We start from the raw sequence: 16,378 nt of genomic DNA, 5'->3' as shown, positions 1-16,378 counted from the left end.
CGTAGTAAAGCAACGAATCTGGTAGAACCCGAACGGAATCATCGCACTGCTCCCGCAGCAGGTTTGTTCTTCGTAACCATTTCTGTGATGCCTGCCCGTACTCGCTAACTGCTGTTTTTGGCTGGACATTTTAGCAAAATTTTGGCGAAAATTAGAAATGACCAAACGCGGAGACAGGTGCCATACCAACGACTGTGGTTCGAGGTTCGCTGACATCCGCACTCGGCAATTCGACAGCTGGCGTTCGTAGTAGCGAAAGCGACTGAGTTCGGTAATAATCGACTGGTTGCAACCTGCGCGTTTCCGTCTGCTAATTACAAACAGATTTATTATTTGTCGTCACCAGTGAACGGGCGCAAAGCGTAACGATACGTTTCGTCGAAATGTAATCGCTCAACGATTCCTAAGAATGTACGCAACGAACGCCTTCAATTGGTAACGCTGATCGAAAGGAAGACAAGGACGTTACAATGTACGCGGACAAAGGGCGTACTGTTCGATCCTAACAATCTTTGTCGCCGAAGCCACTTTGTCATTGTTTTGTTACACTCGGACGTATCTAGCCCACGCATTGGAAAACACTACTGTTCTATATTCGGTTTACCATACACTTACCCTCATCAATTGAGAAATCAGTAAAAGTAAGCACTAACATCAGAATAGATAGAAATCGTTGAAACGGTAAGATGCGGACGTGTAGGCAACACTTACAGACCCGCAAGTGTGCTTAGCTACGGATGATCTGCTTAGGGACGGCAGGAACACTTTTCTACAGCGGCGGCGATTATCTCACAGTTCGCAGAGCTGAACTTGCATGTAACGGAAGCATATATGTATTTCGACGATATAACGTTTTCGATTATAGTACGTTTCTGTAGCGATCTTGAGATAGAAAAATGTTTGTATAAAGGCTGTATCGACGTTGGCCTGTGGCGTGAAAAACAAAAGTAAACCTCACTAGAGAAGATGAATCTCAGCTCACCGATGCGAATACGAAGAACGAATACGATAAAAACAAGCAGTGCTGTTTATCTCCAACAGTCAATGAAGAACAGTCAGTGAAGTCGAATTGATATTTATTATTGTTTCCCTATTTAATCACACCTGGCGTGTACCATAGCTCATCGATGGTATTTGTTAAATTTCAGGGATGAGTTTTCACGGGTTACGCCCGCTGCGCGTGAAGTAGCTGCGTTGAATATGCCCATATCCCTGGAGTGATAACGTAGTTACCGGGAACCGGGTTTTCCTTTAAAACGGACAGTGATAATGCTATGATTGGTCAGAAGGGAGTCTCTCACTAAAAAAGAACGAACGTTAATTTCTATCATATCGACCTATTAGTGAATTAATCGCGTGCATGCGAAGACAAACGGCAATCACTACTTTTGTATATTTGCCTTTTTTGATTAAAGAAGAGCGAGCTTCTCTTATGGAATTATTTTATCGAAAATAAATCACAGCTGGTGAAACTGAATCAAGCGCGAGGCCCATCGATGAGTCATAATGAATCGAATGCCCTCGCATGCCATGTAAAGTGTTACCTCTTTTACGATGGTCTGAAGGGCAATGACACCTTCGTTCAATGACAATGATAACATAATTATCATAAAAAACGTACGCATCGAGTATTGTCTGAAGCGGTCTTCCAATAAAGGTGAGGAAAAAATGAACTAAACCGGATCAATCTTTCGGTGTTACGATGTGCAGGTCGGCTTTACTACATATTGACAGGTGTGATTTTAAAGGGTGCGCAAACCTTTAAAAGGCAGTGCAGTATTTCATATACCTTCACAAGTACAACACCAACGCTTACTGTTCATTGCAGCCATCCTGTGTTAGTAAAGCCATTGACATATTGTTCATTTTATTGCGATTTTCCAATCAAACCTATTGCATTTTTTTTCCCAACTCTTTAGATTTAGATATTTTGCTATCTTTCAAGACCTGCAGGAACACCCGATAGATTTGTGAATTCATCAGTCGTGTGCCAAATGGAGGAGTCAATCATATTGTTGAACCAGAGCCTACACGTACAGGATCCAAAGTAGGTGACGGCTCCATAGCGCCAGACGAACCCACTAAGTCTCGCTTACATAATTAATTCTTACGTTCACGATTTTTCACTATATCGTTCTATTAATCTTATGGTACTGCAGCACACATATATGCTTTACTTTTGGGTGCCAGATGCCCCGTGTTTCTATTGAAAATAAACAACTACTATGCAATACATGTGGTCATTCCATTAACTCAAAGTGAAGCTAACGTAAACGTTAAGTTACTTGAGGAACCAAGTCAATAAGCAACATGAAAGGATCATGGTCTGTTTCAGACATTTCCCATGTCGAAGAACTAGAAAAGTCCATTATATTCGAAAATACTATTTCCTACCTGTTGTATAGACCTATCAGCTGAGCAGCTCTACATTTAGACGTTTTACAATTTGTGCTTTTATTTAGCAATTCCAACCGTTGTTACCACAACTGCTCTAAAAATGAATAGCCATAGATAGATAGATAGATAGATAGATAGATAGATATATTATCTATGGCAACGTTTGTTTATTTTTTAACATTGAAAACTTCCCCTGACAGGTCGTTTTATCTTAGTGGTTTCTCGTCAAGTTAAGCCTACATAAAAAGCATCAGAAGCATTCGAGCCCTTTTCGAGATAATTGACATTATATATATATATATATATAATATATGAGAGCAAAGGAAAGAGAGGGCGCACGAATTGATCAGCAATCGGGGGATCGCTGCTGCTGCTGTTGTTATTGTTGTAAAATCAGTAAAATTAAACGTCAGCCTTAAAACAAATGAAACAAAATCGTAACGCATCCTGTTGCTCTGGTGAAACCTAAGGGAGTGGCTCAAGGGGCACCGTCAATCACGGTCCGACAACGTGGCAGTTGATCTCATAGACAACATTTCACCTTACTACCCTCGCTGTGATTGTTCAGTATTTTTTGCATAATAACTATTACCCTTTCAGTTGATTGTGGCGTATATTTAAAGTTAGTTTAAGGCTCCAATTCACAGACAGCTCCAGCCAAAGAAATCGGCTGGCATTGGAAAGAGGCTTTTAGCAGATACTGTTACGAAGACAAAACAGATTAGGTCCCACTGGCTCACACTGTCGTCGTTGTCGGAAGCTTTCTAAAAATATCCAATATCTTTGATTTGGAACCAACGGTAGGGTTGATTAACTGCTTGCTATAAATTCAAGAACAGAACACCGTTATCTATTCCGAGCTTTTTTCTTTAATTACGTATACGTCTGCCGCGAGTGCTAAACAGCGCCGAGTTAGGTTTGTTAGCAGAGCAAATAAAGTGGCATTTTTAAGAAAACCTTTTTAACAAATCAAAATCGAACGTGACAAGACAATCTAAACAAAGGACAAAGACTCTCTACAGAAGTACTGAAACATAGATGACTACGCCGAGTAATAATCAACGCCCTAACGATTTCAATTTTCACCAGTTCCAGCCAACGTCGTACGCGCCATATTCTTTCCCATCGTCGTTTTCGTCAGTTTTCCGCTATGCAGAGCGCTTGGCTCTTAGCAAAAGTGCCCTAAATTCAAGTGGACCAGCTCTAACAATTGCACAACGACCGACGAACAATGTGTTTCCATAAGTTCTCCTTTTTTTTTTTCTAGCCAAAAAATGGCACTGCACGCGGCGTGGTAATTTATATATAGGTACGTACATTTCTGGAAATGATAGTAGGATCTCCGGCTATGGCACCGTATCCACTCGAACACTCCTCGTAATGCTGCCGTTGTTGCTGTGTCCGCCCATCAGCATGTACTGACTGGACATTTGCCAGTATTTTCAAACAATTTACCACCCGCTATTATTACACGCTCATACTATCTTTAATGGATAGGCCCTTTTTAGGTGTTTCAAGCAAAAAGAAAAACAACCACAAAGAGAACGATCACCATCCGTCAAACATCGCCACTATCGTCGACAACAGCAGCAGCAGTGACATCAAAATAATTTCTTTTCTTTCGTCTGCTATATCGTTATTATCGCAAGGAGAACTTATTTGCCCCTCCCATTGCCTGGGCTTGTCCGATCGCTGGCTTCGGTACCTTTTGGATACGATCAGGCCCTTTACTATAATACCGGCTCAACGACGAATCAAAACCGTCAATGATTCTCTATCCAACAAACAAATACGTATACATCGCCAACGTAGGCACAAACCAGGCAAACAGAGAGAAAACGTCCGCGTATCGTTTAATGACTTTCGGGGAGTATTTTTTTTCGGCCACACCCCACGGTGCGGTCATCACAGTTCTTAACCGCTGCTTTTGTCCCAATTTGCGCTCCTTTCTCGTTTTATCCTTTACCAACGGGGCAGCGCTGCCCAATACGTTTTTTTATCAGCCAAAAAATAACGGTGTAATGTATTTCTTCACCAAAGTGATTATGCCGTTCGATATCGGCCGCAGCTATTGAGATCAACTGGCTAGCTAATAGAGTCGCTGTTTTTTCTAGCTCCTAGCTAGAGTAGTGATCACTAATGAACGGATATATCCATACGCAAATAACGATTGGCAAGTGAAGCCAAAGCCAAACAAAGGTGATATTGTTGTTCCTGAAGAAACAACTTAGTTTTTTTTAAGAAACGTAGTTCTGTAGATTGGAAGTGACCGCTAGTAAACAGCAGAATATAATACATTTATAGTGATGCGTTCGGTTATTGTACGGCGTCAATAACTACCCCCCGCGAGCCCTTATACTTCGTCGAACACGATAAATTTGTTCAACGTATCACAGTAGTTTGTTCTATTATCAAATTCGTTACCAAAATTAAAGTTTTTTTTTTTCGACAAAAGTTATAACTTGACCGATATGTTAAACATAGCTGGGCCTAAGCACCTTCAATAGCCACATGTTTTTCTACATGTATAATGATAATAGTGATAGTAATACGAAGTTCGATTTCAATAGATGAGGTAATGTAACATTGTTCATTCCTCATCCAAAATGGCGATATCAGTATTTTGTTTTCATCAGTAAACCCACTAGTGATTCGATATTTGTCTTACTCAAAAGGTCTAATAGACATTTACACCTCAAACGAGTTTCGACGGATAGCTTAAATATTTCCTTAGCGCAAAAAAACTCTTTACGCGAAACAACTCAGACGCCGAAAATACCTGAATCATCCTTTACAAGATCGCTACGTTCTGTGCAAATATTACGCCACTATTTTATAATCTGCGACGTGGATTGGTACACATGGTCGTGTTCACAGGAGACCAGATGGGCTTATACGGGAAAAAAGAGCGAAATCTTACAGCAGTTAGGAGGTCATTGAACGAAAAAACAAACAAAGGTTTCACATCTGAGATTACTCTATAATAAAGTTATAATAATAATAGACAGATTTATGATATACTTAATTATGACAACAAACACATAGGACAACGTAACTTTTTTGCAAAAGTTGGAAAAAAAAACCGCCTCCGTCAAATCAAAGTTGTCAGCGTATCGTCCCAAATTATTTGTCCGACGCACGTAAATGAAATTCATAAAAAAAAAAACCAATGCATATTTGAATAGCGTAGAACAACGATGAACAGTCGCCACGCACACTCGACCCGTTGTTATACGGTAGTCTGTCAGAAAGTCTCGCTCTGACAAAGACTACCATCATCAATATCTGTTTTATAGAATCTATTTGTTGAGATAAAACACATATACCTACATATATGTTAATTGTGAATGAAATTAATTGAAGTTAATTCTGAAAAACAAAAAAAGCGAAATAGAAAAACTGTCGATAAATCCGATTTGTTGGGTAATATGATCGACAACAACAGCAGCAGCAGCAGCTGGGACTACCGTTTTCTGCACTGGCGTAGGGTTTCTGCAAAATAAAGGACGTCGTGTGGCGTGACTCCTTTGATGTGGTGTCTTATTAGAGACAGTACAGGTAAAAGGACAAACTCGATTATTGCATGACAGGGAAACGAGCTGACAAATTCCAATTAAATAAGGCGGATATTTGTTCTACTCAGAAGACGCAAGTGCAAGACTCTACTCAAAAGCCGAACTCGGAGACGTTCAGGAGAACAACGTACGCACGCACGCACGCACGCACGCCCGGATTACAGTCGCAATCAATAATCATACTGTAATAATCGAAATTATAAAACATGAACATAATCAAGGCCTATATGGACTAAACTATATGTGATACTTTTTGCGTTTCCCTTTAAAGTAGTAGAATAGCTAGGTTGTAGTCGACATAAAGCAATTATCCTGAATTCGAGTAAGCAAACCATTGGAACTTCTCAGACCAGCCAGACTGGTTATAGTTAATTAAAAGTTTAGTAACTTGACGTGAAGACAGGGCTTGTGGCTCAAGGCGCTCTACCCCCATTTTTTTAACTGTATTTCACAATGTAAAGTAATACACCGAAAACCTTGTATAGATGGGAGCAAAAAATAAAGAAAGCGCAGGCCAATGTACTGATGACAAGTGGCAGTCCGCTTACTCGACAAACTGTGGTCGTACGAATTATGACGAACGTTTCTATAAATGGTTTCAACAAGGATAGGTATTCTACGCACCAATAACCATAGAGTAATCTGACGAGTCGACATACTGAAATCTGGCGCTGCGGCAGATCATGGTTACGGAAAGCAGTGATAGTCAATTGGTGGTCGAGCAATTTTTTAATGGGGACCTTTTTTTGGTAGCTAATGAATGTTGTATAGCTAATGGGGATCTTATGTGGGCGAAAGCGAATGAAATCAATGTGCGAGAATAGATTTGTCCATGTGTGTTACCTGAAATCTAAGACGGTATTTATTATTAGTATTTCATATTCTATACGTTAGAGCTAGAGAGATACGTACGCTGCAAAGTTTAATCAAAAAAAACATTTTTAACTTTACTATCATCAGTTATAAAATCTACAGCCGCGTCCTACTCAGCTTAAGCCATCGGGTTCAAACAAGGACTCTGTAGAGTCCTTTTTTAGAGGTATTGATAACCTGGTCGAGTATTTGTAGGCACGCCGCCTTCCTATTGCCACACGGCATTACCCAACAGGCTAAATCAGCCCACCAAAAATTCTGTTCTAATTCAGTTACGTATTTTTGGGTATTAACAGGTACGCTGATATCATCAACACTTTGTCATCTGAACGTTCCGTTCTTTCGAATTTCGGGAAGCTGCTGAAATCGTATGATAAAGTTAAAAGTAAATGAGTTCTAGCGCAACGATTACTGACAAAATCGTTGTCTTTTCCATCAAACTAATTCCACGCCCAGCATAAGCTAAATTTTGTGACGACTCGTCATCGTTATTAGATACTTTTACCTATTCATATAAATCTATTAATTGAAATACTCTCTCTATCGGGTCAAGCATCTGAAGCATGTATTCGAAAGGTAGACTTTATAATCAATTTGAATTTAATGAAAAATATTACGAGTATCCGCCGACTTAATACACCTCCGCGCCTGCTATTGAGACCCATATAGTTTTGACAATGACAAAAATAATATCCTAGAGGAGTTGTAATAATGAAAAAGAAAAAAGCGGAACCCAAATTTAACATAGCAGCCTTAATTTGCTCTTGCTAACATTGTCTCTATCGTGAACCATTTACAAAGTACGACGACTGCCAAAAAGTTGATTTCTATGACTTTATTGTCCGATTACTAACGATGAAAATTATGCGCTAATAAGAACGACTCATAGGGAAAGACAGCCGTTAACACGTAACACAGAGACACCAACCTGACAACAAACAGTGCCAAAACCGCCGTTCTAACAACTCCCCACATTGCCAACGATTTGAATAAACAGGCAGCGAAACCGATTCGATGTTTCGCAACTCTCATAGGCATAATTCGTCGACCGTGTGTATATCGAAACGCCACGCTATCTTATGATAGATAATTTTTTTTCAACAAAAGCATTTTTTAAACGCCCGATTCTGACCGCAAATTTATCTATTCATTGATTTTCGGATGATGTCGCCGTCGCCTCTACCACTGTTACGGCTGGAGGCGTGATTGTAGCTGGTTTCGGTCGGACTTAGAACGCGACCAGACAGCTGGCTCACACACATCAATGGCAGCAGCGCAGGCCCTAAGAGCCTGTAAAATACCGTACAAGGCGTCAGCAATTAGCCCCGTACCCGCGTTACGCCTAATCGATGTCCTTATATAGTTGTTAGCGTTGAAAGTGCTTCTTTGACAATGAGGTCTTTGAATTTAGTCGATTCCACGCCAGACAAAGGCCATTCAGCCACATACGTTAACCGCCTACCGTTAGTATTTGTTTTCCGGGAAAGTCTTTTTCAAGAAACAAAGGAAGATCGAACTCTTTTCGTATACGGAAACAAAAACGTAACAGAATCTTCGCGAGAATCCATCTGCGTATATATTCAATTGTAGCAAAGAAGTGGCCATTCAGCTCCAGAACGACCTACAAAATGCGAGTCAACGTTAAAACATTGAGTTCGCTTTGTAGTAAGGACGGTTTTCAGCCGGGCTCGGAATGCAAAAAAATCGTTAGCTATCGGGAGCCACAAGGCTGCCGTTATTTCATATATTTACATCACAGATTTTTTTAGTATTTTTCGAAGTTAGAAACGATTTCAAAGTGAAGCCTCAACACCATTTAAGTCAATACCATTTAATAAACCACTTATCTATAATTATTCGGTTATGTTGTTACATACGAACGCGACACTTCATAGCGTTATGATTTTAGACCTCAGGCTGGCATTGGCCACTTAGCCAACAATGCTTCCAAATAGCAATCGTTCAATAGGTCTATATAGCAGTGGCTCGGAGCGATCCACAACGCTAACAGTGTACCTCTGCGTTAGCTGGCTCCATTTGAAGCGTTGCAGAACAGAAGAAAAAAATATTTGAAATCTAATAATTTCTGCAAAATTAAGGTTTATAATAAACAAAAAAAAAAAAAAAAATGAATCCGTGTTCATATTGTCATCATTCTTGTTATTATTATTATTATTATTACTATTAAACAATCAGTCGATATCGACCGATCGATTCGACTCGAGTAGCGGTACAGCATTAACTGGCCACAGAAAAAAAATACCGCCTTGCAAATAGGCCTTTGTGCCCAACCGATCTCGTCAACGGTAATCATATCTCGATCGCTGCCCACTCTATTTTACGCTTGAAAAACAATGAATAGAAAGTGAGCAAAAACTTCTGTTCTGCGTTGCCTATTTATCGTCTACGTTGAGCCCTCGAACGGCATTTATACCATGCACAAAAGATTTGGTGACAGGGATCTATTTTGATTAGTACCTTACCTCATTCCTCGTCGCTGTCCGCAGTCCCATCACAGAAGCGGTCGTTGTCCCATGCTTGCCCCACAGGAGAAATACAACAGCAATAATATTAACAACAGTGGCAAAACATTTTGAAACCTTGTCAATTTCCGCTGGACGCCAGTGGCGACGACTACGGTAATATGAAATTAGATTTGGTCTGAGAGGGACCACAACCGCTCGAGGCGTTGTAATAAATGCCGTCTGCGTTGGTATAAACCAAATAATAGAAACAGCAGCACCAAAGCAAGTGTCTAAAGGAAATCATAAATCTAACAGACGTGTACCTCATGATAAAAGGGGTTAATGGAAAAAATCGAACGGCAGAAAGGGAACGTTGTATCAGAGACCCAGAAAAGAATAACTGAAACTGCCGTGCGCTTTGATCAGACGAACATCGCTCTCATCGGAAACTTCGCAGACTAAAAGGCTTGTCGCAATTGACACGCATTGTTGCTGGGGTGAAATAAGGCCCAACGAAAAACAAGCAGAATACATTGCTAAGCAAACGAGCGATGAATAGGTAACGGAAGACGGAATAGGTCGAGAAAGCGGAGGGCCACATCGGGATACCTTGTTTTTAACGAAATCTAGAGTATTTTAAGAGCCATCAATGTGTACCTAAGTAAGAGTATTATTAAAATGGAAATATCACCTAATGTATGTTTTAGTCAAATGGCGTTCCACTGTGTTTATAGTCGAAAGCAATGAGTTCATTGTGAGCGCCTTGGAAGTTCCGACCGGATATTGTCGAAGTTGTCATCCAAGCGACCCTAGCACAAAAAGCGGGTTAGCTTGTGATAACATCTTCATTTTTTTAGATACTGCCCAATACTAAGCAAATTGCCAGCGTCACGGACGTGGCTGTACTGAATACCATATATCAACATGAACTTAACTTGGTTTAGCAACATTTAGTATACTTACGAAACACCCGCCATCTTGACTATTTGCGTCACAGAAATGAAAACCAATTACGGAACGACGCAATGGCGCAGTGAGTTTTCCAAATTAAATTTGAAGAATACCCCACAGTTATATGGAATACCTACAGTTAACGATAGGAGTAATGACTTCCCCAAAGTGCCTTTAATATTGCGCAATAACACGACCATTTTTGTGGTCATTATTACTGTTATTATCGATTGTCATGGGCATTGGACCTACCGGCAGTCAGCCAAAGCATTTTACAAGGATCGTTTCATATGCCTTTCTCTGCATAACACCGTGTTGTATGGTCGAGCAGTCAAACGGTGTTACCACAAGCAATGGAGCGGAAACAAACGCGGAAAAGACCTCAAGCGCGCGCCGAAATCAACCACCCTCTTCAACCAGGGACACCAGCCACTCACCGATTGGCTACTTAAGACTTCGGTTATTTTCGAACCTCAGAAACCTCAGACGATGAGATTCTGTAGCTGTAGCTGTTACATTATCGGCCGTGTTGCTATTTTCACTCTGAAGCAATGTGTTCACAAACAGACACAATATGTTGGTAGGCATTACTACTGAGGCGGTAGCGCCAGCTAGGAGGGCGCGCCGTCCTGTGAAACGTTAATGGAAATAGTCATATATATAGCGGTGGATGAGTAGGATATTTCAACATCTTTCGACTTTGTTGATTCTCTGTTGACGGCGGAATCGCACGTCAAAGCCAACGGCGACAAAATCAGCTTCCGCCTGCGGAAGGGAGTGGCGCTTGACGCCTGCTGCCATGAATTCGTCAGGTAAACGACGAAAATGGCGATGAGCATGACAACGAGAACAATAACATAACCAGAATCGTTGGACAATTGTAACGGAAACGTTGACACAAAGAGTATACTTGTAGCAAATCGATAATAGCAGTGCCTGAAAGCCTTCAATTAGTTTCTACTTCTTGTTTGAATACGCATTTGTCTATGAAAGTTACGGCCCGCTAGAAATGTGCGTTCGTGAGTACATCAATTACGACTAGCGAATAGGGGCGGGTTGGCTTTTTTGACCAACTGCGAGAGAAAATAGTGCTAGCTCCAAAATGGATTCTGTCTTGCCCTGTAAAGAACTTAGCAAATAGGCTTAGCACTTGCATGAATACGTGAGGCATGCAAGGGTAAGTTTTGATAGAAGTAAATCAACATTGTTTCATCTATTGATTTTGACGAATATAACGCCCTGTCAACGGAGCGTATTATATAGCTACTTCTGTTTATGGCGTCAATATATTCATAATTAAAAACGTACAAGCCGTATAAGCTATGTACGTAAACCGTTATCGATAACAGTGCGCGGTTTAACTAATTTCGATGCCGTCGACAGGGCCAACAAAGACTAGATATACATGGCTGCTTGCAAGTACAGCCAAAGACATGCTGTTCATTGATTACCATACGAGGCTGTTTGTTTTTTTTTTTATCTAATCCTCTGTTTATCCTTTCGCCTTCCATTACCTGTAAGTTGACTCCTCTTAACAACACTATCCTGACTATCTTATACAGGTCGGAACTGATCGATATTGTAACCTGTTAATTTACAGTTCACAGCTGAAGCACTTGATTGCCAGGTGTTAACGGGTGGCGCATTAGCATGTGTCCAATCATTCACAGAGGAAACACAAACAAGCCCAATCGAGCAAGTGCTCGCCCGCCTGTGTTACACTTCTGGAACCTATAGAAGTAGCGTTATCAAACATTTCTAAAGTGATCTGTTTTACTGGTATTGTTCGCCTTAGGTTTGGCAACGTCACCTAACTCTTCAGTAGTCGGTAGTAGGTGTACATATGTACATATGGGGACTTAATTTCTGCTTTAGCAGTAGATGAAGGCCGCTCAGACCCAGTGACCATGAGGTCCACTATTAATGAGGTTAAGAGGCGTCCGAGGTCGCAGGCAAGATGATCTTGCGCCGCAGTCTGGCGATTTAACGACCTACTTCGTTGAGGCAAATCCACTTCATCTAGCCGATAGGCGATGCCGACACAGGTGGAGACACACGGCACCCCAACATCGAGACCCTGCTGATGCCAGCACCCATACATACGTACATAGTGAGAACGCAGAGCCAGCCAGTTAGAAGGAGCTGATCTTTCTTCCGCCATTGTTTTTCATCACTAAATCCTTCGGCTAAAACAACATGATCATCGGTTGCAACGGCAGCGCCAACAGCAAAATCATTAGGATCACAATCAACGGCTAGAACCACAATTCGAATGCTTTTTTTAGCGCGGTTTGCTCTGTCAAGTTTGTTACGTGGCCTTGCACACGAACTTTGTCAGTCGCGAATATCCGTGGTCGATTTTACGGTTGGCTTGTCTCTACTAATGACCCAAAGTATTACTGTGTCCTACAGAGTATGCTGTATGATGCCGTATGATGAAATCGGCTATTTATTCGTAACGTGCTTGACTGCCTCTCGTCCTAAATGTATGTACATGCGTTGTAAGCAGCTATTTCAAAAAGAACAGCTAGAGTTCCATTATGCAACAAATTTCCAATATTGGTTTTCGCGCTAGTGCGACGCGCAGTATTAGGCACTGATTGCGTCAAGTGCGAGAAATCGAGAAATAAAAACCTTAGCAAGGTGTGAATGTTACAGACACAGATCAGTTGGTTTATTCTTTAGTTCGAAATTCGAGATCCGAAGCACTCAGATTCAGTAACACGTAAAAATATGTGCCCAGAAATAACTAAATGCAAAAAAACACTAGTAATTACTGCACAAAATGAACATTTACATGACGCCCGCCACAAAAGCGACAAGGCGGGACGAATCCCCTGACTGACTGGCTAGATCTGATAATGACCGTTGTTGTTTCACTCACTGCGGTTCCATGATAGTCAGCATCATCATTGTGAAAGAATACATAGATCCGCTTACGTTCATGGTACATCCGAGACCGTAGCCACTGCCCACCGTAGGTGCGCGTTCTGGGCGCTATTTATCGCACCATCACCGAAAGAACGGGCGTTTAAGAACAACGAGAGTATGCTCCCGCTAGACGATAAGATATCTAATAATGGCGGCATTTTAAATGGTCATAACATATAATAATTGGCAATAAAATCGTAGGTAGTTACTGTAGCTATCGCACTATTGTTACGCACGTAACACGTCGATAACATCGGCGTTATAATAGCCGCCGCTATTGTTGTCGTCGTCGACTCCCTATAGGTACAAGACGTATTTACGATCAACTCGCACATGTTTTTTCCCCTTATCACGGTACGATACATAGTAGCAGCACAGCTTGGAGCTAGTACGTTTATTCGATTTTGTTTCGAAGACGTTTCACGACGCTCACCGGAGCGCTTCGAGCCACCACTGCGCTGTCCACGTCGAAAATAACACCCATGGACAGAGGGCTGCAACTAAGTGGCAGGTTGACTGAGCGTGGGCAGGGAAAATTCACTGTTGGAAATTTCGAATTTCTGTGTCCCTTTGCCGGTTTCTGTATCGATCTCTAATGGTGGACCATGCACGTAGCTGCACAGCTGTGAGAAAATTTGTGTTGTTGTATGTATGTTGGCGCACATAGATAGCCGTCAGTCATTGAGCAGCGTGCGGAACCAAGAAAGGAACGTTCACAAGGCATCGTAGCAGAGCGCGGGGCATGGACTCGTACGTTGTAACGGAATAAAGAATAAATAATCTAGAGCCGCAATAAAAAAACGTTAAAATTAGAACATTCTCCATGGTGCACGTAACAGTAGTCGCAGTTCAATAAATAAAGTTGTCATAATGATGATTGAAATCAGACGGTGTTCAACTGTTCTACATTCGCTAGTCGTAGTTAAGAAAAAAATTAGGAATTTTGGCAGAACTGTTAATTATAATGATGAAAACCCTTCTGCACAAACCGACACATTTTCGCAGACTAAGAGAAATCAAAAGAAACTGAAAAAAAAAAACATATATGGATTAAAAATGGAATATTGAAAGAGAACAATGCAACAGAGTCTGGAGGGAATGGAACAAATATATTGACTGTTTTACTATCAGTGACGTTTATATTGTGTAGGGAAATGAGATCGCTTGAAGTGTCCGCTGTAATGTGGACAAGTGTATTTTAACTCATCCCACCGACATGATTGCTAACGGTTTAACCACTTCCTTAATAAGGTCTATTTCTCCCTGATTAATTAGGGTTAGAAATGGAAAAACGGCCATTTTTCCAAAGATATTTCTTTTTTTGTATACCGTATTCGCAGTAATATGCTTGCTAGAGTCTGTAATCAATCGTCCCGATCCGAAGACGCCTCAGCAATCAAAGGCCTGTTCACATGGCGACTCGTTCTGTGATTACTGCTAAGAACATATTTTTCCTTTGATTTTCCCATGATATTCCCTTTGGGCACTAGAACAGCAGTAGCCACATCTGATTCACCGGCGACGCTGCAACGGCCTCAGCTTTTGTCGTCGTCTGCTGCTGCTGATGCTGCTGTTATTTAAAAATTAATACATAACACTAACTAATAACATAGTTAAAGGATTGCATTGAGTACGCTTTTTGTTGTGTCCTCGTCACAGTCAGTAGTCGATGAGCTAGCGTTGGTGAGAACTTTCAACGTCCAGCAGAAACGCCACACGACGTGCAAATCTTGTACTACCATTTCATATGTAGACAGCCCTTAAAAAACTGGCTATTCGTCTCTAATGGATGGCTAGCCGCGGCCTCATGTATGAGCCCATTCGCACAGCAACAAATTAAATCGGTACGAATATGCCACACACGTGCACAGATGCCCAGAAATAACGAAGGAAGCGACGAGGTCAAGAGAGACCGAAACAACGATCCTAGTTTTCTACCCAGAAGGACACAACAAGTTCCTCCAGCTTTTTAAGTTCGAACAACAGCCGACCGAACGTGTTGATTGAAATGACCTAATACCATTGAAACTGAAGTCTCCCAAAAACCCTATCCTTGTTGAAAGTGTACATCTTTTTTTACGCGACGTATGGAGGCCCATGTGCCCGCCTGCTGCGTTTCTGTCTGCGACAGAAAAAGCGTTGGTTAGTCATGATGTTGCTACTTGTAAGGCCGCTATCACCAGTCAGAGAAACAGTTTCAAGGGTAAGAGGAAGAAAGACACTCGATGGATTCAGTGGCAGCATATTTGTTTGACAAACATGGGTACAATTTGTCGTGCTGGAAGAGGTCAGCCGCCTGATGCGATGCTTAAAGGCCGTACTCGACGTGTACGTCACAACATTTAGCGACAAGGTGCAGCTTTCAACCGGTAATATGCAGGGCAAATACCACTATTGACTTTGCCGCTGGTGATCCTAGCCATTCTTGATCTTAAAGGCGAGATTTGCGGTATAAGCAAATGCATAAAGGACTCGGAGGCTTGTCAGTGGCTAAATCTAAGTTGAACAGTGTGCGTACAAAGGCTGAACGTCTATTGTAAAATAATATTTGTTAAAGGTCGGGTAAAATGGGGCCCTGCAACATGAACAGAGTACGGCTACTGGAAACTCGTTAAGCGTTTTTTTCTTTTCGTGATTATGGCTTAAATAAATATGCTAAACGAGTAAAGAAAATAAAGAAAGGTACTCTAATGGTTTTTAGTTCGCGCGCCGTAGAGCTTTCCGGTTAACCCCGACTGTAGTAGGGTAAGTTAGCGTGATGATGGCTATTTATTGTGGCACTTGTTAACCTTGTATTGTTATGTCAACAAAAAAAAAGACTGTTTCATTTTATATTGTCGTTATTTCTGTCCGCGTTCGTTTTGATATCCTTGAGTGTGTGAATTATAAACAAGTGATGATTGTAACAAATCAAACGTTACGGGACTTCATTAAAGTGAGTATTAATCGTCGTCGTATTAACGCAAGCTCACATGTTGTGATCCATAAGAGATTATGAAAAAACAAAAATTGATTTTTAATGAAAAAAAATAGCATTTATTTTTAATTAACGTAAATGTATGCTCCTATGATTATGTTTCAGAAATGGTTTGCTAGTCGATGCCATTAACAAACTGTTGATCCATCAAGGAAATGTCTATCTGGTTTCCCTTGGGTAATCGCTCAGACGGCGCACCGATGCTGTTT

General features: G+C 41.2%; 1 long non-coding RNA gene across 1 annotated transcript; it reads right to left on the bottom strand.

Moving 5' to 3' along the window:
• Positions 1–1,094: 1,094 nt before the first annotated feature.
• Positions 1,095–10,893, bottom strand: LOC111272786 (uncharacterized). Its single transcript, XR_002687720.2, has 3 exons — positions 10,699–10,893; positions 9,329–9,382; positions 1,095–1,249 (listed from the first exon to the last, which is right to left on the bottom strand). It is a non-coding gene; the product is annotated as an uncharacterized LOC111272786 (long non-coding RNA).
• Between the last annotated feature and the right edge of the window lie 5,485 nt (positions 10,894–16,378).

The sequence above is a fragment of the Varroa jacobsoni genome, unplaced genomic scaffold (assembly GCF_002532875.2).
Source record: "Varroa jacobsoni isolate VJ856 unplaced genomic scaffold, vjacob_1.0 contig03257, whole genome shotgun sequence".
NCBI lineage: Eukaryota > Metazoa > Arthropoda > Arachnida > Mesostigmata > Varroidae > Varroa > Varroa jacobsoni.
This window is presented reverse-complemented; position numbering and strand designations above follow the sequence as displayed.